The 21,850-nt window shown below is 36.4% G+C and overlaps 1 protein-coding gene across 1 annotated transcript in view; it reads right to left on the reverse strand.

Moving 5' to 3' along the window:
- Nucleotides 1–21,850, reverse strand: part of LOC115627478 (AF4/FMR2 family member 4) — a 122,978-nt gene that overhangs the window by 59,559 nt on the left and 41,569 nt on the right. Inside the window, exon 4 of the mRNA XM_030523156.1 lies at nucleotides 7,740–7,823. The gene's annotated coding sequence lies outside the window, so the exon portion shown is untranslated. The remainder of the gene's footprint in view (nucleotides 1–7,739; nucleotides 7,824–21,850) is intronic.

A 21,850-nucleotide genomic window follows, 5' to 3' on the forward strand; every position in this document is an offset into this window, starting at 1 on the left:
TACTTGTACATATGTATGTATGTGTGCATTGGGCATGGTTATATGGCTTTCTATAACTTTCTTTCTGATCAACCTATCATAATGAAACTTAGTATACGGATATATAATTACTAACTGGATGTGTCTACCAAATTTTAAGTTTAGAATTCCAAGAATTACGGGAGTTATATAAAATCTTGAATAGAGGGGGAGCATCGGGAAAAATGAACAAACTCGTCCTTTCTCGGGCTCAGGAGAATCTGTATACCAAGGACGGACATGTCTAGATCGATTTCTCTCGTCATGCTGATTCAGAATATATAGTATATACTTTATGGGGTCGGAGATGCTTCCTTCTGCATGTTACATACTTTGCACAAACCTAATATACCCTTTTTACCCTACGGGTACAGGGTATAAAAATGTAAGTAATAAATTTATTCAATCTAATTAAAAAGTTATAGCAATGTTTATTGAATTTAAAGAAACCTCTTACTCAATTAAATAAATTAAATCCTTTGGCATTCTAACTTATTGCCCTTGTAATCCATGCAGTCATATTTTCTTTAAAAAGGCCGGATTGATTTTAAAATGGATTAAGCTGTGAAATACATTTCCAAACCAAATTATGCTTCAATTCAAAACGATGGAAGAGGAATTTGTATCAACAATCCATTGTATATGAGTGGGGCAGGTGCAAAAATTCAACGAAAATCAAAATGCGGAATATAAATAAGAAAAGGCAGCAGCAACAATGGTAGAAATATAAGCAAAATCAGAAACCTGTGCACTGCCAAGAACCGGTTTACGAGCGATCCTGTTGTAAAGAATATCACAAACACGAACAACACTTGCAACAAAAGCAGCTGCCACAGCAGTCGAGGCAGAGATAGCTGCAGATACAACACAAAACCCAGGTAGTGAGGCACAACATCAGCAACAAGGCAGGTAGCCAAAATGGCAGCAAGTCTCAAGCACACAGCACTGATACCGATATCGTTCTATATGTACATATATGCAGGAGAATATGAGGGGAATCGCTCCAAGTTGGCTCCACAAAATAATTAGGCAGTAATACTTCTGTGCAATGAAGGGACTAATAAAGGTATTCTTGACCAGCATGACAAGGCTATCTGCCCGTCTGTCTGTACGAACGCAAGGATTCCCGAAAATCAAATAGCTAGAGTCTTCAAAATTGTTGTTTATGTCTGTTTGCCTTAATTTACTCCCCCGGAATGAGCGTTTGGTAAAAAGCATAGCTTTGCAAATATGTGCATACATAGGAGAAGTATTGCTTTTCCAACTTTGACATTAAATTAGATTCAAGGAAGTGCAAGTTTTCTTTCGACGCCCTCCCTGCTTTCCCACTGAAGAGTTTTTTAATAGCTTTTATGACACAATAATGGATACTAAATTACACCTTTTGATTGATCGTGGTATGAAGACGAGAGAAAGCGATTTAGAATACATGTTAAACATTATTTCGAAAAATCCTATAAAGTACTTAAAGTTTAGTCTAGTGTTTTAAAGCCATAATCAAAACTGTTCGGATTATGCAGAATGTGCACAATAGAGCAAACATTAAAGTATTCTAAGAAATATTGTGTAGGTTTTAAAAGCTATTATAAATTTGTTCGCAAAATAGATAGCATGTTATTATTAAAATGTATATGTTTGTATTAGATTAAGAACTGTTCTCGTAAAAAAATGAGCTACAAAGCCAAACTAAAACAAGATAGAACGCTACAGTCGAGCAAGCCCGACAGTAAAATAGCCTGTACTCTCCACAAAAAAAGAAAAATTAAAAAAAAAAAAAATTTTAAAAAAAAATTAAATTATTAAAAAAAATTAATGAATTAATTAATTAAATTAAATTAGAATATATGTTTATGTTTAGTTTTAACAGCATACATTTACATCACGTACCTATGCGTGTTTATATGCGTGTATGTATGCAGCACAAAGTTGAACCAAAGCAGCAACAACAATAACAGCTGCGGGCAGCGCTGCCGACAGAGGCAGCGCATGAGCAGCGATTTTACTTATGGCTATAACTTTCTTCAGAATTGACCTATCATGATGAAATTTGGCACACGGACACATTAGTACTAACTGGATGTACCTACCAAAATTGATTTCAAAATTCCGAGAATTACGGAAGTTATAAGAAAAAACACGAATTGCGGGGGAGTGGGGGGGTGCATCGAAAAAAAACTCAAACTCGTACTTTCTCGGTCTTAGGAGAATATGGAAACCAAGTTTGGTTATTCTAGCTCTTATACTTTCTGAGATCCTTGCGTTCATACGGACAGACGGACAGACAGACGGACAGACGGACGGACGGACAAGGCTATATCGACTCGGCTTCTCATCCTGATCAAGAATATATATACTTTGTGGGGTCTGCCACGCCTCCTTCTGTGTGTTACATACATGCGCACAAAACTAGTATAGCCTTTCACCCTTTGGGTACAGGCTATAACAACCTTTCTAGTGTAGTATTTCTAGTAACCGCTAGCTATTACAGTATTTTATGAAAGCCAAAAAAATATAAAGAAGAAAGAAAAACTGCCTAGATGGTTGACTGAATCAGAACAGATTTCTAGACTAATAATGTCAAAGCATTTTATCAACAATTTATTAGAAACGGCAGGAAAGAGCAAATGCATTTAACATACTGTGACTTAGCTCGAAATGTTTCGTTACAGGTTAAAATAATTTTAAATCCCTACTCATTGCTAAGACAGCCAATTAAAAACAAACAAAAAACTGGCTATCTTAAAATTATGATCTATCCGTGTGTGCATATACTACCTATATGTATAGTATGTATTTCGAAGAAAAAGATGGACAATATGCTACGCACTTCGATTGGACTAGCCGTAATGTGGCCGTAATATAAAAGTATTTACAAGTTTAAAATATTTGTCCAAGTTAATTGAAGTCTGAAAACACTTTAGAGCTCTGATATCTGCTCAGTTGGTATTAACCTGCCAAAGTTCATTTCAATCTTTTGTGCGCGCATCTCTGAGGCACATGCTGCGCCATTCCAAGCGTGCCACATTCATTATTCAATGGGTTGCGACCATTGTTCTTGTTGTTGCTGTTGTTGTATTTGTTGTTGCTGTTATCCACGTGAACACGGGTTGTTCTAATTAATTTATATTTAATTGTTAGCCCCAGCGCTGTTCTGAACAGCTTCGCTCTCCCGTTCTCCCTATTGTGTCTCAAAGCTGTGGGTTACTTTTGTGTTTTATCTTTTCGATGTTATTGTTTGCGGCATGCCCAGCTCCTGCTCTGTCCGTCCGCCCGTGTGTCCTTTTGTCGACTCCACCAGACTGTCTATCTACTTGCCCATTTTTTTTTAAAATCATTTTGCTTTGCTTTCATTAAGACAGCATTCTCTTTAAAAATAAAAGAAAACAGTATGTAAGGCGGCCGCAGCTGTTTTGTTATTAATTGCAGGAATTGTTGCCAATTTTGAGGTTAGTTTCTGTTGCTTCAAAAAAATGTGCAGACTTGCACAAACTTTGAGATACTGTGGCGCTAGATACATTTTGTTGTTGCTATTGTTGCTGTTCCTTTCGATAGCTACGACTGCTGCCAAGCTGGAGGCGAAAAATCGAAAGGGTGTACAAAAATTATCACTCACGCGCATCTTTAAAATTATTTGACGCAGCAAAGGCAGGCGCTGACGCCAACTACAACAGCAACAACAAGAACAACAACTAACACGATAACAGCAAAAGCAACAAAAAAAACCAAGCCACTTGGAACAACTTGCTCTTTCATTATCGGCACGTCATTACTGTCGCTTGTTGTAGTTGCTGTTGTTGCTGTTGTTGGTGTTGTTGCTTTTAACAACATCGTCATCAAATCGCTGGTTGCTGACGTTGTTGCTGTTTCTGTTTCTGTTGCCGTTGCCGCCATCGCCGATGTGGACGTTTAGTTTGCCCTTTAACTAGCATTTGGGCTTCGGCATCGCATCGTTTGCCTTTTGCTTGCGGCCTCTCTCTGTATTTTTGTTTTGTTTCTGTTTTTTTTTTTTGGCTGAGCGCTGCGCTCAAGATGAACATTGATTAAATTCTTGGAATTGAAAAATCTTCCTCCTCTCATTCCTCTGCTTAACAACCAGCCGGGCAGCACAGCAGCAGAAGCAACAGCAAGTTGTTGTACAACAATAAGTTTATTGTTGCTTGATATTCCACTGTTTGTTGTTATTGTTGTTAAAAAGCTTAGCTAAGCTGCCGTTTTGTACTAACCATGCATGCATGTACATCTATGTATGTACATATGTACGTCTATACATAGGTGAGTAGTTTCGGGTCGTTGTTGTATCAACATTAATGATGCAGCAAATGTTTGGTTGCAGCAGCAGCACCAAGAACAACAATGACCGCCGTCTATGTTTGTTGTTGCTGCTTCAACGTTACAAAAGGTGAAGGGGAATCTCTGTGCTTGCCACTTCAAAGGCTAAGCAACGCAAAGCAGTTGCCAGCAACACCAAGAACGATATCAACGACTACAGTAGAAAAAACTTCGAGGAAGTTGGAGCTTCAAAAAAAATATTAAATAAATCATTTTTTAAGAAATCACTCTCAATAAAACAATTTTTCTGTTGATAAGCATTTATCAAAATGGGTGCACTATTTAAGTGGCATAGGAACGCTTGAGTCTATTTTATTAAAACTACTATGACGAAGAAGGATTCTGTTCTTTTTTTGATTTTTAAAAACTTTTGTTTTGAATATTGCTTTAACCCAAGCTGAAAGGTTTTTTGAAGCAGTTATATTCTTTAACTTATTATCAGAACGAATAAAATTAAATTTAATATTAAATTAATTAAATTTAAATTAATAATAAGTAGTGTGAAAAATCAACTTGTTTGAAAATTTAGAATGCGTATGAACTTAGGAAAGTACGCATCTAGATCGAAAAATTAAATGTTACCAATTGAAGAATTTATTTTATTCTCCTGTAGCTGTGTACTCATACTATATACATACATATATGCAATGTTTCTTTTAACTGAAAACTGTTGTTAACAGCATTGCCGCAGAATCCCAAATAAACGGTAAAGTTTATTTTACTTCTGTTTGTAAGAGAATATTGTTTTTATAGTTTTACACGATTTATAGCCATAATAGACATAACAAAGGGAAGAACAGCAGCTGCATTCCCAGCAATCATAAGTTACAAAAAAATTATATGCCTGAGAAGGTTCTCCCATCACTAACTTCAGCATCATTTTCATCTCCAGCATCACGGTTGTCGTCTTCGATTTCGATTTTCTAGCTGGCATTCTACACAATGGCCTCAAGGTTCTGGTGGTTTTTGTTGCAACTGCTATTGTTGCTGTAACCACCAATGTTATTGTTGTTGTTGTTGTTGGCGTTACAAGCAATCTGCGCAATGTGTGTCTGTTAAGCTGAAAAATAAGACTGTTCAGTTTCGTTGGCATTTAAGCCATGCCCACAACAAAGTAAGAAGCAATGTGAAGCACTCAGTGCTTCTCAAACTGTAAAACATGAAGGCGACATTTTAGAGAATGCCCGACTGTGCTTCTCCAACTGCAACACCAATATGATGCAAATATTGATGTTGCTGTTGCAGTTGCTTGGCATAATGATTTGGGGCAACCAAGCAAGCATTTTTCTCATCATCAGCTGTGTCATTTCTTCATCATCGTCATCATCATGATAATCTTTATTGTCATCAGCGCTGGCGGCGGCAAATGCAACTCACGAAGGCATTCAAAAGCAATTAAGCGCTTTCTTTGGAGTTAAAGCAGCACTCGAACATGAACACACACACACACACACACATGTGAACATGCGCACACACACGCAGACAAACTTGATTTGAAAACGTAATATCATCAATCAAGAAACAAAAACGAAAAAAGAATGAAAAGCCAAAAAACAAAAAAAAACGTTGCAACTGAGCATGCGTGTCAAGCCTATAGCACGAGTATGTATGTAATAGAGATGGTAGCGTGACTTCATTTGCAGTCACGCAAGCTTAAAAGCTGCAAAGAAATAAACAACCAGTTCAAGATTTCGCTTTTTCTCAATTCTTTCAATTAAAGTGAAGCTTCCTACTATATTTTATATACTATATTTTATATTTCTATATTTTTCTTGTTGTTGGTTACATCTATAGGTGTCTCTTATGACTTCTGTGATAGGGGTTTAACTAGCGGATGGCAATTGAAAATGTTGTTTATAACAATTCCCAAAAAAGTTGTAGATATAGAACACGACAGTGAATTAAGCTGAGTTAATCGGATACTATTGGACGCATTCTTCTGTCGAAAATTGTATACCCTGTACACAAAGGGGATACCCTATCAGCCTTACTAGTTTTTAAATAAATAACAAAAATGTTAACAAAACTATTCTACTACTTCGGAAACGCTTATTAGAGGTAAACTATATAGTACTTCCCGAAATCTCTAGCCTTGAATTCAACGGAAAAAGTGGTTTGCAAAACGCAGATAAAATTCGATGGCATCTCATATTTCTCTCATTTCTTTATATCTGCATTTACAGAAAACTGGTAAGTCAGAGTTCGGAAATTAAAGTTGCCCACAAAATAAACATATTTATTTAACATGTGGATTTATCTACATATATCTACGAATATTTAGGATATCTGAAATTTTTAATTAAGTCTCAGATTCAAAATGATGCTGATATAATAGACCTGTTGCCAGATATTCATATGCGTTTTTCGAAATTTTAAATGAAATTCTCGAAATTCCTTTCACAATCATGATCACTGATCAGTGATCACGTCCATCTCTACTACGCATAATTATGGATTTCTGTATGTTGTGTGCAGCAAACTACAACAACAACAACAATAGCAACAACAACACAAATTTTAACTTGATTATGCCATGGCAACATACTATAGGCTGCCACAGGCTGCTTGTCTACCAGCAGCAACAAAAACAAAACAACAAGAAAACAAATTTTTATCGCATGTATTAAAAAAAACTGCAAAGGAAAGACGAAGCGCTGTAATCATATTAAGCTTTATGCTGCCTTATTTTTGTGGCGTTGCTGTGGTTGTGTCTTGCGTTGTTGTTGTTGCGGCTGCCCAAACCTTGAGCTGGGCTCCAGCAGCCGCAACAGGTTATTGCAACCGTTGCTTGCAAGTTGCAAGAACTCTAATCAATTTTTCAGACTTTTTGCATTGCTCATTTTTTATTGCAGTTGTTGTGGAATTATAAGAACTATGGTTGCTATGTTATGAAGTACTTCTCTAGGCACATAAACATAATCCACTATTTTCGCAAACCCGATAGCTTGGCGATTTATTTCCAGAGATTACGTTTTTGCACGAAAGCACAAAATCATTTCTAAAAGGTCAGCATACGAGTAAAATCTTGAAAGTTTGCCAAAAAAGGCTTCATTTCAGTTCAGTTTGTTCGTGATAATAAATCGATAACGCAAGAAAACTTAAATATTAAGCTAATTTTTTGGAGAGAATATCGAAGTACTGCATTAATGCATTGTTAATCCTTATATCCGATATACTTGTATGTAAGTTCTGCTACATACTAGAATGTTTTCTTACTCGAAATACTTGCAAGCTATAAATCAACATTCTTAACAGATCTCAGAACTAATGTTTTGGGAGTATAAGCCCGAACTCACTGGGAATGTAACTGAAATGTTGTTGATATATTTATAATGTGGTAGCATAATCAGATAATTGCGATTGCAAATGTATTTTACTTTGGTTCGGCTTACCTTGTATTTGAATTAAATTACTGATGAAATTGAATGCTGATGAGTAAAGTCAATTTTGAACTCTTGCATGGAACTGCTGATTGGCTGAAATGAGAAAACATATATGAAAACAAATAAGAAAATAACCATTATTTGTTTAAGGTCGTGGCTTCAAAACACAAACTAGAATTGTATCTATAATACAATTTTTTGAGGATGGAACGATTTGAGCTGAGTTTATGTTGCTTGGGAATTGTGGTTATAATTGACAAAAATACATACAAATAATGTGGCAATTAATAAGATATATTAAATTTAATAAACTACTGCACAGGGACGACTTTAACAGCTCGTCTTAGCCTAAACTCTGATTTTATTAAAGAAACTTCACTTTTTACAAAAATCGGGGCTTGATTTCTATTATCAAAATGTTATGTTTACACAGAATGCTTTTCTTGCTATTAAGTGCAGTTAAGTGGCGTTTTAGTAAGTATTTTTTTTATTTATTTAGTTCTTGAGCTCGCTTAAAGTTAAAACTGTAAGCTAACATGGAGTTTGTAGCCTGGCTGCCAGGGCCCTAAGCTATATTAATTTGTGAACTAAGTAAGTTTCATTATTTGAACGCTAGACTCTCAATAAATTTCAAAGTCATCCATATATGTATGTACACATATGGTAGATAGGTATGTTTACGGCAATGATTGGTTCATTAAGTCAAGTAAAAATATATGCGGGGGGCTTAAATGGACCAATTATGCAGACAACATGCAAATGAGAAATGACTAGCGAGAGGTGCAAAGCCCTATAATTTGAGTATGTGTTTAATTCACCATTTATATAAAAAATATCAAAAACAACACACTACTTTATTTACTAAAAGCACACATTTGTGCACTAATAAAATAAATCTTCATACATTTTAAATAAAAAATATCAATAACCAGTTGCTGTTTTTAAAGAAATACTTCTCTAATAAGTTAGTTTCTTAAAATTTATATCGGACTTTAGGCAATTGTTTCGATTGCAACGTATTAGCAAGCTTAGCAAGTTGTTAACCATCTTGTAGTAAATGGTTCTACTTAGTTTTGAATTTGCACGATTAGCTAAATAAGATTGGTTTGATGTTTGATGTATTGTGTTAGGCGAATAAATCGTGTTAATGTGTGTTAATGTACATCTAGTAAGTAATGTATTCAAATAAAATCTGAAGTATATTACTTATGTATAAGCACCTATGTACATAATGCACTTTAGCAAGTTTAAATCAAATTTAATTTGCTGGCGCACGTTCCAAAGAGACGTTGGGGAAATCGACGTCAAGGGAGAGGGGGAGGGAAGGGAAGGAGGAGGGCTGCAGCTTGGGCTAAGCGCGCTGCCACCGACGCTGAACTGAGCAATTAAGTGCATGCAAGGTTCATCGAAGAGCAACGCCACTGTTGGGGTTATTGTTGTTGTTGGTTTTGCTGCTGTGACTTTGCATTTTAGTTCTGCCCTTCGATAGTCGTGCACCCCTCGTTTCGCGTTTTTTCGCGTTTTTATTTTGCTTTTTATTTTTATTATTATACGCTCTGGTATACAGTGAAAATTTGTCCTAAGGGTTTGTGCCACTCTTATACCCCTCATCCCCCTTTTTCTTATGATCGAAATCTATATATGTATCCTTGCATATGACTTTTAAATACATTATGTACCTGACGACGATTGTTAAGCAATGCCCCGACTCTTAGCCAACTTTCATCAGAGCAATTTTGGATTAAATAGTAATTAGAAGAGGAAACTTTATGCTACTTAAATGTGCATTATACTACTTAAGGAAAAAGGGAAATATTGGCAGACTGCAGTGAAATTTCGTACAGCCGATTGCGGTTAAAGTTTGGATCAGAGGAAAAGCGTTAGATCTAAAAAAGGAGAGCTTAGGTGAAAAAAAAACATACTTGAAACTTAAGACATGAAAAACTATGACAAGGACTACCGTTGGGTTATCCTGCTGTTCAGAGCATTCGATTCGAATTTAATGGGATTTAATATAAGAAAAGTTGTTTATAAAAGAAATCCAATTTATAAACAAGAAATGACTTGTAGAGTCGAACGGGCTCAACTTATGAATACCATGTACTAACTCACACAGCAAGTTAGCAGAAGCGTGAGCTGTTTTATCATATAGAAATGATCAAAGGCATTTGGACTTTAAATGCATCGAAAAAAAGAAACTCTCTTTGGGCTGAAGTTAAGGAGTCCTGGAACTGGATCCCTAACGAAAATAGCAAGGGCTTGGTAAATTCAATGCGGAGACTGCGGGCGGGGCGTATGATTGCAAAAGAAGTAATATTATTTACTGAAATATTTAAAAATAATCTAGATATTTCATTAAAGACTGTTTACTATTTGATTACTTTTCAATTGAACAGTGGGGCTATTTTCCTGAACATTTCCCTTAAAGTCTATATATCTTTAAAAGCTTGTCAATTATATTTTACTAGCGTCGTGCTCCTGCTTCGCACGGGTATTTTTACAAAAATTTAAAAAATTATACATTTTATAATACACACACACTTAGCACACATACACCCTTCTTTTTGCTATGAGTAACTATGAAGGAGTAAAATTTATTTTGGATGTTATTATTTTAATGATTTTTTGTTCGTTTTCAGATTTTTTGCTATTCTTTATTAGGTCAGAGGTTCTCTGTAAAAGATATTTGATGTTTTATTTTGTGGTAGCAAAATAAATTGATTTTCAGGAGCTCCGACCCGTGATAGGTCAACATACCGTAAAACATTGCTTTCGTATGTCGATCCCTACTAATTCGAAGGCTTGGCCTTGGGGCTACCGGAGATTGAAGCTAGCCATATAAATGATCGAATGGGATCATCGGCTTCCTCGGTATCCTCGTTATATGAGCTAGTTGACCAGTTGCTGGGCCGTTGATAATAGTTGCTACACTTAAATTGTCCTGCCTCGTCCCATTGCACATGCTCGGAAGGCTTTAATTTCTCAAAAGCACGATTGCAATTCCGAATTTCACCGTCAATTCATGTGGCGGCAGTCCAGAAGGGTTTAGTGCATTTAAGTATCTTGAATATGAATCACGCTGTCGATCGATTTGTAATTTTTTTTGGCTGGGGGCTTTTGATTAATATTGCCTCAATATTTAAAGTGAAAATGTTTCGAAGATGATTATGAACTGAAATGTAATATAGCCCATGTTCACCGTCGATAGTGTAGCTTCCCAACAGTGAAAGAATCCATTAAATCGGTCCAGTAAATTCGGAGCCTTTTCAATTCAAACAAACAAACAATCAAATCTTTCCTCTTTATAATATTAGTATAGATAATGGGTGATTTCTTTTGATTGGATTGGAATGCTGTATGCCAGATTAAAACACCCTTCCATAATAGTGGTAATTTTTTCACCGCAACTCTTTTTGTATAGTCAAGTACCACTGTACAGCTACAGAGTCCAGGGACTTGGACAAGAACCTACACATGTGCATTTAATTGCCGACCATGTACCAAGTGTGCTTTTGTGTGCGTGCGTGTGCGTGTGCTATTATAAATTTTGTGTCGGCCATAAATTGCTTTTGCCTGTACTTTAAAAGGCCTACTGCGAAAAGTCGCAACGTTGTCGCTAAAGCAAGAAAAACAAAGCGAAAGCGAGGCGAAAAGCTATTAAAAATTTTCGCTGCTACATTTGCAGTTATATAGCGTGCATTTGTATGTAAATGTGTGCGCGTGTGTGTGTGTGGATGTGTTGAGGCGAAGTTTTCATAGGTCGTTGGCATTAACTTTACCTAAGAGGCAAAATGCAAAGCACCGTTAAATGTATTTTAATTACTCGAGTGAATTTACGAGCATGCAGCAAGTACAACAACAAAAGCGACGGCAAACAATGTGAGCAAGAAGCTAAGAAAATTAAAAATACAGAAAAAATCATAATAATTAACGAGTATATGTACATATGTGCGCAATTAAATAAAATAAATGATGTGCTAGTAGTAGCCAGTGTTGAGGAAAAACTAAAAAAGCAGCTGCCTTGGCACCAAGGAACGTACTTACATACATATACATATGTATGTATGTATGTATGTATGTACCTTTTAAGCAAATAATTATAATGAAAATGATGAGGGGAACATTTTCCAACTGCAAGAGGAGTGGCAAATATATGTACATAATATATACATACATATGTATGTATGTATGTGCAGCTTTCCAAGCTCAAACAAAAAACCACACACACATACACATACACACCTACACGTCTAGAAACACCGCGCAACGTGACAGTTAATTAATTTTATTTAATTGAGAGCCCATTGTGTGACAAACAACCGGACGCAAACAACACAGCCAAGTCTACACACATGCATACATATGTACATACATATATACATACATATGTATGCGATATAAAAACTATAATTAATATTTAGTTTATATGCTGTCGGCGTCAGCGTCGGCGCAGACGGCGAACACCATCAAAGGTTAACCATTTAATTGGCGTGGGTAAAATGTCAATAAAGGCGCCAAAATATCGGCCGTGCAAGTGTGTGAGTGCCTTGTGTGTGACTGTTCATTTAAATTGGGTCACACAGAAATGAAAGCTAAGCACAAAGCGCGACAGCCAGACAGACGGACGGACGGACAAACTACGAAACAAACAGCAAAGCTAACGAAAAATAAAATTATTGTAACATTTAAATTTCAAATCAGTTAGAAAAAAATGCATAGCAGTCGCCGAATGCGAGGGCGGACGAAAGCGAAACAGAGCAAGGCAAAAACAGAGGCAGAGAGAAGCAAAAACAAGGGGAGGAAATAAAGTCAGCGCAATTTACAACGGGCATAAGAAAAATGTCGAAAAGCGAAGCGAAAGAAAACACACACACACACAGAAAGCGCCAAATAAATCAAAATTAAGTGGCGACAAAATTAAAGTAAAATGTTTACCGTGCGGCTTAGCTTGCTTGAAGAGACACAGAGCAGAGACTGGCTAAGGAATGAGTTACAGAGTGACAGACAGACAGACAGACAGGCAGGAGAGCGAAGGGAATGCGAGATAGCAAGCGATTGAGCACGCAAATGCTGGTGAGGTGCAGAAAAGACAAAGAAGTGGCAAGTGGGTGGCAACAGTGGTTTTCCGGCTTGACTGCTGTCTGATGAGCTGGTTGAAAAAAAAGTAAAATCGCCAGAAAAAAAAGTTAGAAAAGTTAGATAGGATGGACTGATACGCTTCACAACACTAGCCCGCCCACTAGACAGATTTTACTTTCAGATTTTCTCCGCTTGCCGAATGCTTGAATGCGACGTTGATTCTTTTAGTCGTTCTATTTACATATGTACATACATATGTACATATTATTAATAAACAACTCGGATGATTGCATAAAAAATAAAAAAAAAAAACAAATAGAAAAGCTAAAGGCGGGTGTCCCGACTTTGAAATACACTGTACAACTGTGTAGATAAATTATCAAAATTTTAAAAATACAGAAAATTAAAAAAAAACAAGAGAGAATGCTACATTTGAGCAAGCCCGACAGAAATACCCTGTACCCAGGTAAACTTCCGGCACTGAGGTACATGCGCCCATAGCAGAATCAAAAGAAAGAAGAAGAGCGAACTTGATGCTGCAGCTTGTGGGCGTAATATCGGAGTGAAATTGTTTCGCTAATAACTTTTCTTACAAGTAACCTCTCCCCGCTATTAGAGATTTTCTATAACTCCGGTGGTTCTTTGAATTTTTAAATCAAATTTGGCAATTTGAAGCGAACAATCTTTTGTTATACCCTGTCGAGTCGATATAGCCATGTCCGTCTGTCTGTATGAACGCAAGGATCTCCGAAAATATAAGAGCTAGAATAACCAAACTTGGTATACAGATTCTCCTGAGACCGAGAAAGGATGAGTGTGTTAATTTTTTCTGATCCACCCCCCCCACTCCCCCCCTATTACTGATTTTCTATACTTCCGTAATTCTTGGAATTTTGAATTAGGTTTAGGAATTAGATTAGTAATTATATATCCGTATACCAAGTTTCATTATGATAGAATGATGGGAAAGAAAGTTATAGCCATATAACCAGGCCCAATGCACACATATATACATATGTATAAGTACACAAACACGCATAAGGCACGATTCTGATGTAAATGTAAATGTATGTATGCATGCATGGAATATTTTATATTTAATTAGTTAATATTTAGTTAATTAATTAAATTAATTTAGTTAATTAATTTAATTAAATTAATTAATTAATTTAATTACTTTTTTGTGGGGTGGTACAGGGTATTTAAGAGTTGAGCCTGCTCGACTTTAGCATTCCTTTCTTGTTTTAGTACATTTTTTTTGTGGGGTGGTGCAGGGTATTTAAGAGTTGAGCCTGCTCGACTTTAGTATTCCTTTCTTGTTTTTTTTTTCATTTCTGCACCTATTTAAACAAGAAGTACATTCATGGGCGTAGCCAAGGTCTTGGCAAGATTTTGTTTTTACTGTTATAAGAGTACTCATCCAATGTACAGCAATATACTAACAAACAAAACTATATATTCACATAGTATACAAGTTTGCAAATACATGTAAGTATGTAGAGTTCTTTCTATAATTGTGAGTCACGATCAGAATGTTCAACGTGCATACAAATTTAACACAAAAACCGAAAGAAACCAAAAACTTCGCTGTTCGAAGAGTAAAGTGATACAAATATATTTAATTTAATATTTAATATATTTTAATTCAATTACTTAAATGGCAAACACAATAACATTCTAACGAATAATTTGATTAAAAAAAATGATTCACGCAGATTTTATTATTTATTTTACTTATTTACCCCCTGAGTAGAGTTTGCGGATCGAAAATATGCAAGGTTTGGAGGTGGTCCCTTTTTTCGGCGGCTAACTGGGTAGTAAGGAATTGTGTAAGACGCTTTTGCGCAGCTAGCTCGTTGCGCAAGCGATGCTCCTCGATGCGATCAATAGCTCGCAACCTGTCCAAGCATATTGGGCATGTCATCCCGTCGTCTTCGTCATCATTATTGGAACGCTCGCGCTTCTTTGATGGTGAAGGTGCGTCCCAATTAGAGCATTCAGTTCCTTCCATATCTGCAGGTGCTGCAGCACTTGTTCTAATCGTGAACGGAGATTTTCTTAATGTCTGTGCTGATTTTTAATTAAATTGCTAATAGAGACAACAACCAATGCCGGCTTGTCAATGGGAAGCGTCCAGTTTGGGTTTTCATAACGGTTGGCATTTTTAATTCACATACATTTTATATTTCAATAAATGACTAACACGGCCTCTTACACTATGATTATCCTTAGATTTTATTTTGAAAAAATTCTATGTGAAATTAAACTTTGTGTTTGAAAGCAAAAGGAACAATATACATACATACATATATAGCTACACAGCTACATATAAATGGTTTTCATATTAATTAAATACGAAAAGAAGTGTCTTTTGTACATAACTTTTGAAACGCTAAAAAGCAGAATTTAGTCAAATATTTTATGCAAATGCTCTGTTTTCATACACATTCGATTATAAATATCGCACGCGCATTTACTATACATACATATGTACATAACTATGTATGTATATATATTTGCTTATATTATACAAATCTGCTTACTTTGAATGCAGAGGCCTGCATAAATAAATAAACGTTAATACTTTGCACATACTCAAGCAGAAACAGATAGATGCATACATATGTATGTACATAGGTATGTGTGCAAGTGTGTACATACTATTCATATACATATATGTACATACATACGTATGTCTTGTCATTAACAATTCTGATATGCTCAAATATTTGTGGGGCCGAAGGCCAAGGAATTCAAAAGCATTCAACCGGGCTTCAGCAGCAGAAGCCAATCAGCTGCCCTCGCTTCTTCTCCCTCAGCTGTTGTCATCATGCTTTTTGTTGTTGTGGCATCAAAAAACCAATCCCCACGCCTATGTATATGTACATATGTATAACAGCGTCTTATAATAAAGCTGCGTTCAAATGCATTGTGCAGATCATTTGTTGTTGTTGCTGTTCTTGTTGTAACTGTGCTGGTCCCGTTTAGATAACTCTCAATCTCCTCATCCATTCGCTCCTGCTCTCTCTTGTTTACAACACTTTATAGCCCCACGCAATGGAGATGAAATGCGTGAGAAAGTATGAAGCAGCAGCAGAAATCTTTTCATAATTCTGTTCTTCATTGTGTACCATTGTTTTTGGTGGTGTTGTTGGGTTGTTGTGTTGCTGACTGCTGCGTTTCGGTTGTTGCTCTATGTATGTATGTATGTGTTTGTGTTACTTTGTTTCACGCTTTTATCTCTCTTCAAATTTATGTTGTTTAATATTTAAAGACTTGTTTTTGTGTGTTAAAGCGTTGGCCCCCATCTCCCTCCTCCTTACCTGCCGAAAAGAGAGGCAAAACTACAGTTTCATTTTTTCATCTACATGGTACATAGTTGTTTTGTTTTTTTTTTAGACTTTTTTTTTAGACTTTTTTTGTGTTTGTTTAATTGTCAGGCGTCATCTTCTTCTTCATTTCGCTAGCAGCGTGTATTGTTTGCAGTTGTTGTTTTTGTTTCTGTTATTGTCCCTGCTGAGGTGGCATGGAAATTTTTGTGTGTCCCCCTTATCAGGGCACGATTTGTTTGTCGCTGGGAATTATTACGCCTACTGATGCCATTTAACCGTTTTTCTGTGGCCAAAACAACAACACTAACAGCTACAATAACAAGAACAAGGCGAAAAGCAGCAAGAAAAAGTTCATTAAAAATTATTTATGTACAATTTTTTAATGCGCTTATTTACTGTTGATTTTGGGCTTAATTTGTTTCCCTTGTGTGTGCTTTTTAAAAAAGTTGTGTTTTGCCAACAATTAAATAATTTGAAAGTATTTCTTACTACGTTTATGCGTAGCACGAAAATCACGATATTACGGTTTCACGAGTGTGTATAAAATATTATGTTCGATTTTCCGAGTTCCATCTTATTTATGAAAATCGATTTGGATACGCATTCCGATTTCACCGAAATAAGTGAATTAATTCATTTCAATCACCAGGGATTCGTTCAAAGATGTACTATTCTGTTAAGATCTTGAAGCAATATATGCAAATCGATAGTGATCTTTTATATTGGAATGTAAATGACAATTTTTTTTTTTTTAATTTAATTTAATTATTTAGCTCTTTATTCATTTTAGTTTCATTTTAAAAATAATAATAATAATAATTTAGAATTCTTATTTATTCTATTTAAATTTATTTTTATAGTTTATTATTTAAGGAATGAATTTGAATCAATTTTAAATGTATAGTAATAAATATAATGTTTCCATACTCAGTGACTTTTTCATCGCCGTAATTCTTGGACTTTTGTGTCCCAACACAATCACAGCCTGTTGGTACTTAAACATATGTATGTCCATATGCCAAGTTTAATTGTGATAGTTATAGTCGTATATGTAATCCCCAACTGTTGATTTGAAAAAGTCCAAATAAATGCATGTACTTTAATATTTTTAAATTATTTGTATTTAAATTGAATTTAAACAAATTAAATGAGCGAATTTTTTGGGCTTTTTTGGGTTTTAAGAGTCGGCCTATTTCTTATTTAAGCCTTTTTTCCAAAGTTTATAGTAAATATAAAAAGCTGAAAAAAATGTATACTATATTATTCATGTTAAGCCATCGGGAAATGTGGTTCTAAAATATTCAAACGCAAAAAAGGTTGTGTAAACTTCAATTACAATAATTGTCTTTCCTTTTTTTAACACTTGGCGCAAGGCCTTGAAGAACCTTCACCCCCACTTAATACCCTTGATTAATGATGTATTTGTTTAAGGCTTTGCATTTGTTCTAAATGACTTTCAATGGAGTTCTCGATTTGCCAGGGCCATCGCATCTTTCTTTACTTGCCTACTTGCCTGTACAAATAAACATACAAATATACATACTTATGTAAGTATGTACGCGTATATGCCACAATTTGCCGCAATATGTTGGCCATGGCTGACTAGACTTTAAAAAGGGCGCAATTATGCTGGGGACACTACAAGCAGGCGACACGTTGCATAAATCAAGTTTGGAAAACGAAAACGCCAGACAAACATTTTGGCCGTCAGTCAGAGCCGGCCAATCAAGCCAAATATGCGCTCCACCACTTTAATGGCCTTTGCATGTTGCAATGGGTATTTGTTTATAAGGCGCACTATGGTATAAAATGAACGGAAATCGCTCAAAAGCCAACATCTGAAAAGTAGGTAGCAAGTCCTTGATGGGTAATGTCGTTCACAAGCGATAAGGTCGAAAAGGTTTTGTGTTTGCTTTTGAAGTTAGAAACCCCCTTTCGGTGCGAACAGTACAGAAAACTGACAGATGGGTCTCTATTTAACTCTTCTTGATAAACGAGAAGCACTCATAAGTAAACAGGACATTATAGAAATATTTATTTTTGCTGGAGCCACATATTGATGACTGACTGCGTTATGGATAATTAAATATCTCCGAATCAACAATTCATATAATTTCATTCAATCGGTTGTGACTGCTTTTTTAACTAAAAAAAACCATTTTAACCATCATTGTATGATTATTACCTTTTCGAAAAATTGCATTGCTTTAAGGACGTCGAAGCCTTTAACATGGTTTGTACCACCTTCGTAAAGGACTCGGAACTAAAATAAGCTCATTTTGCAGAATCATTAGTTCTATTTTCTATTAGTAATAGGTCCCCTGTTTACTTTTGGGCGGAACTTGTATTTCTTTCAGATATCGGATTTCAAAAAAGAGAAAACCCTGTACCCAAAGAGTAAAAATATATACTACGTCAATCTTGCTTTTAATCAGTTCCACTGCTGTCATCTAACCTGACAATATTACCAAACATTACCAGACATCCTAGACATACAAGTTGTAAACATGAAAAGAAACCACATAATACTCTTTAGAGAGGAAAGAAAATGAAGCTTCTGTCAATAGTACTATGTAATACTTTAAAAACCAATTCAATTACAACTAGATATATGGTATACATAATTAGGATAAAAGCAATCGATATTATATCGCATCGTATTTAAGAGAGGAATGCGGCGACTGAAGCTAAAATGGATAGTTCTCGATTGACTTCTCTCGCTGAGCTGATAGTTTTTTTAACTGAATAATCAAATCAGGAGCTGTTAAAATACGATTTTCTTCCACCAGCAAGAACTTACTATCTAGTTGTTTGGAATGTTCTTTGATGAATATTTAAATGAAATACCAAGTACTACAAAATATGTATACTTCGACTATACTCAAGTGAAGCTGCAATTTGTCCATCTGTTACATGGCGCAGCGATCATCTGGTTTGCGGATGGCTTTCTGGCGGTTTTCCAGTTTTTTGATGTCGTTGAGTGCTGCTGGTGGGGCTGGTGCTGGTGTTGGTGCTGCTGGGCACGCTTTGCCGCTTATTACACGCGCATTTATGGGGCCCACAATCGCAAAGATATCAAGGTAATACGCTCGGCTCGCCGACTGTTTCCAGCCTTAAAAATTGAAATTAAAGCCGCGCGCGCTTTTGCCCTTTTATGGGAGCCGCAACGAGCGTGGAAGTGAGAAGCGGCCACAAAAACTACAGCGAAGGCTGCCCGTTTCTTGTTGCCATTGTTGCCTGTAGCTGCTTTTATTGTAAGTGCATTACAGTTTTTTTGTTTTTTGCGCTACAACAGCAACCTTATTCGAAGCCTTATTTCGCTCGTTGCAAGAAAACCCCGACAATTTTCAATATTGATTTTTATTTTTTGGCCTTTTCTGTGCCGCACCAAAAAGGCGACAAGCAGCAGAGAGCAACATTCGACAACAACAACAACAGCGCCGCGTGCAGGTGAGTTTCATGAGGTGGGCTCAGCATCAGCCAACTATATAAGGATTGTGCAATGAACTTGCAACTGAAGTCAACTTTAAATGAAACTGAAAAATATTTAAGCTTGACATACATGTTTCAACAAGTTGTGTGTTCAGCTCGAACGCTTTCGTAATAAGCTGACCAGACAGATACTAAATAAAGGAAAGGGGCTTTATAAATGGCAATTTAAAATGATTGCTCTTCTCGATTGCGCAAATTTAAAATACGTTTGCACGAAATCGTTTCTGTTCAACTGCGTGTAATTATCACAAAACCGCATTAAAAAAGCTGAATGCGATTGTCATTGAATTTCCGAAAGATGCTTTATTGTTTTCATATTCGTATATTCGTATGTTCGCATATTCGACTGTGGCTATTTTTATTTAATTTATTGCACTTATCTTATAAATAACAAGAGAGAACGTTACAGTCGAGCAAGCCCGACAGTGTAATACCCTGTACCCAGGTAAAGTTCCGTCACTGAGTTATATGCGCCCATAGCAGCAGCAAAAAGAGGAAGAAGAAGAGCGAACTTGTTGCTGCAGTTTGGGGGGGTTGTACTGGCGAGAATTTGTTTTGCTAATAACTTTTCTTAGAATTGACCGAATTGAATAAAATTTTATACAACAGTAGATTATATATAAATTATGTGTGCAAAGTTTGGTTTAGGTAGCATTTGAAATATGGACGCTATTGACGAAATTCTGTAGCGGGGGAAGGGGGGGAAATTAAAAAAAAATAAATAAAGTCGTCCTTACTCGGACCTAGGAGAATCTGGATGCCAACTTTGGTTATTCTAGCTTTTATAGTTTCTGAGATCCTTGCGTTCATCCAGACGGACAGACGGACGGACATGTCTAGATCGATTTCTCTCGTCATGCTGATCAAGAATATATATACTTTATGGGGTCGGAGATGCTTCCTTCTGTATGTTACATACTTTGCACAAACCTAATATACCCTTTTTACCCTACGGGTACAGGGTATAAAAAGGGAAACATCGTCGGTGATAGATGCATAGATGTCACCTCTAGCTGTTAGGCCCCTTAAGTACACCGTTTCGGGCACATGCTTATTTTGGAAATTAGTTGACTATTTGCTAAGCTAAAACACTAAAACACTAAGGAAAACACTGTAAAATGCTTTGCAATAGGTTCAACATTTTAAAGAAGCAATTTGAATGAAACTGTGCAAATGCAAGTGATCATTGCTATTGCGAGTTCTAGTTGAATTTTTGTCCATCATACTTCTAGGAAGGTAAGTTGCAGTAAAACACACACACAGAGTAACTTTTAAAAAGATGTTGAAATTTTGTATTTTTTCTGCAAGCATTCTGATGACATATACATAGTGTACGAGTACTCGTACATAGTATGTCGACATTTCAGCCACTAGAAGTCAGAGTGCACATCATCTAAAGGCGCGATATGGAGACGTGCTAACAACCACTGTTACCACTTGGTTTTGTGCGTAAAAACCAAAAGTTCAAAATCAAATAAATTCAACGACAAGTTGCTGTCACGCGGGGACTCCCCTCCCCTCCCCCAAATGCAGTCACAGCACAACCCACTGGGCCGCCCTCGTGTCATTGTCACACTTTTTTCCGAATGTATGTATGTATAGGTGCATGCATATACATACATACTATTTGCGAATACCAATATACATACGGCAAACGCCGCCCAGCACTGTCTACTCAATCACTGTGAAAAGCACTTCGCTGAGTCATAAAAGCGATTCTGTGACTGCGACTGTCTCGGGCCGCCTGCAAATGTCAGCGAGCGACTGCAAATTTTATGCTGCACTCGCAACGGGGCGATAAAAATGACACATGAAGTGTGCTGCGCTCTGCTCTGCTGCCTGACTGCCAGCCTGACTGCCTGACTGCCTGCCTGACTGCCGACTGTCGACTGCCAAAGTAAATAAGAGTCTATAAGGCAAGGCAGGCAGGCAATATAGACACAGCAGCGGACAGCAGCTGCAGCGCACACTGATCCCGATATCCAAATAATTGGCAGAACTATGAATAGAGCTCATATTGTAGTTGTTAGTTGACAGCCGTAGTGTTTTAAATCTGTCTATTAACTAATTAATTTAATATAGAAACGGTTCTCTATCTTTTCTTTTTTGCATGAACATCTCTGAACACTTAAATTTTCCGTTCTCTATTTTCCTTAACCTTTTTAAGCACTCTAATTAGCTCTTAATTGGAATTAATTTTTCTGCTTTTCTCACTAT

This window comes from Scaptodrosophila lebanonensis, unplaced genomic scaffold (genome assembly GCF_003285725.1).
Source record: "Scaptodrosophila lebanonensis strain 11010-0011.00,11010-0021.00 unplaced genomic scaffold, SlebRS2 tig00000096-arrow-pilon, whole genome shotgun sequence".
In the NCBI taxonomy this organism is placed as follows: Eukaryota; Metazoa; Arthropoda; class Insecta; order Diptera; family Drosophilidae; genus Scaptodrosophila; species Scaptodrosophila lebanonensis.